The sequence below is a fragment of the Argiope bruennichi genome, chromosome 7 (assembly GCF_947563725.1).
Source record: "Argiope bruennichi chromosome 7, qqArgBrue1.1, whole genome shotgun sequence".
Classification (NCBI taxonomy): Eukaryota; Metazoa; Arthropoda; class Arachnida; order Araneae; family Araneidae; genus Argiope; species Argiope bruennichi.
In genome coordinates this window covers 82,461,451-82,463,787 of record NC_079157.1, presented here as the reverse complement: position 1 = coordinate 82,463,787, position 2,337 = coordinate 82,461,451, and positions in this window count along the sequence as shown.

Below are 2,337 nucleotides of genomic sequence, written 5' to 3'. Positions count from 1 at the left end.
CTAAATGATTATTAGATTATAAGAAATTTATTTGAATACATTTGTTTGGAAAATTTTAAAGAAATCTTTAAAATAAAAAGGGATTCTATAAATTATTTTCTCTTATCATTATTGAAGATTGGGATATTCTGTTGGGATAAAATGTGGTGTTTATGATTTTTTGATTCCAAAATTCATATAGAATATTTATTTTAGAGTTGACACTCATAGATTAAGAAGCCTTAAATAAAACAAGTATCTGTGTATCCATTGTTGACTGTAATTTTCTTATGTAGTTTAGATTATTGGTATGATTTTATGTGACTCATTTTGATTAGTATTTTGTGATAAGAATAAGGAATAAACCATGTAATCTAAGCATAAGAAAACAAACAAGTATTGTGCCAATGTGTCATTTTTTAGATAGTTCCATTAGATATTGGAAATAAAGTTTATTTTTATTTAGTGCTTTGTTATTACTGTGAATTTTCTTTATATATATATATATTTATATATCTTCAGTGATTTTTACTATGAGATTTTGATAGAGATTTCTTTGACACATGTTGATTTAGGAAAGGGAATCTTAGGTATCTTTAAAAGAATGTTGTAAGCATTAGGAATTTTTATTCTTCCACTCGGAGCGTGAGAAAATTCTGAAGTCAGTACATTTATGGAGCACGTATAGAATTAATTAAATAAATAAAAACTGAAATTGGGTCAGAAAATAAGAGATTATTTTAGAAAATTAATATGGGCCAATTTAAAATAAAAATTAGGAAATTAATTAAGATGCATTTTAGATTTTAAAATATCATTATATATGTATAGTGTAAACACAATTTTTTTAAGCAGTTTCGTGGCCGAAGACAGAAGACACTTTTGAATTTTTAAACTAAATTTATTCCATTCCATAATTTATGCATAATTTATCCCATTGCATAATTTATGTACAAGAACAGATGACGAAATTGACATCCGTTCACAAGTGATACAAGAGCAGAAGAGAGCGAAATTTTCCCTTCGGTAGTTTTTACAATGAGATTTTGATAGGGATTTTTTACACGCGTCGATTTAGTAAGGGAAACTATAGGTTTTTTTTAAAAAAGAATTTACCTAACTTGACAGATTTTTATCCCTTCAAGCGGAGCGTGTTAAAGTGCTGATTAAAGAGCTCGTGTAGTATTAATTAAAAAATGTTTGGTAATATCTTAAATTCTTTCTAAATAAAAATGACCATCTATAAGAAGTTATGTAAAATTGCAGCACAAATTGTTAATTATTGGGTAAAAAAACAGCTCAGTTTAGAAATACGCTTAAAATTAATTCATTAATTTTAAATACGGATTAATTATTTTAGATTAATTAATTAAATTTTTTGTTCATTATTTATTTGCATCTACATCTTCTTGTGACATTTATTTTTAGGGCCTCGCGATAACTCTTCAAAAATGCAAATCTTCGCCAACCATCTTGCAAAATCTTGGTACCATGTTTAATGGAGTTTGGCGATTTTGGCCAATTGGTCGTAAAAGTAACTAAGCAACTCTAGCCATTTAGATCCCATCAAAATCTGTCCTGTCCAATAGATTATCCCGAAGATGCCGGTTGGTGTCGTAGCTCTGGGAAGAGTTAAATAATGTGTCACCTTAGTAATTATTTTTTATTAAATGAGTATAAATTTAAAATATATATATATATTCTAAGAGAAAAAACATTATGGAACAGTTTATGCTATTAAAGACAAAGAATGTTAAAGTATGATAAAGTTTATATACATTTTTTTACAGTTTTTTAATGAAATGTTAGTAAGATATGTGTCCATTCCTCATTACGATGCATACATAGCATCAGTTGCACATGCTCTTGATCAGCTAATCTTCCTGAAACTGTGGTAAACTCTGTTACTTTAGTTTAGGTGCCATCGGAAGATCTTTGCTGAATGGCAGTGGATTGTGCTTAGCCACGCGTTTCTTAAGGTTTTCATATATATGTAATATGGAATTAAAGTCAGTTGAGCACACAGACCATCCTTTCAATATAATCCTTCTCTTTCAATAGTCACTAAAATATCCCATATAATGATGGCAGACATTATCATCCATGAGAATTGAAACGAAAATTGTGTGCACGACGTTCCATTATGTCCTGCCATTAAGTAATCTGTTTCTTTAGTGATCTAGACTGTATCATCACCGTCAACTTCCAAGATGGCGGAAGAATATTCAATGTACGAGAACCTTGAATCGGACAGTAAACAAATTCTGCTTTCATCGGTGAGCCAGTACATTTTCCCAATACTGAACACTCCTATTGTCGCACTGGTGATGTCTCTCTTTTAATTGTTGACAATATTGA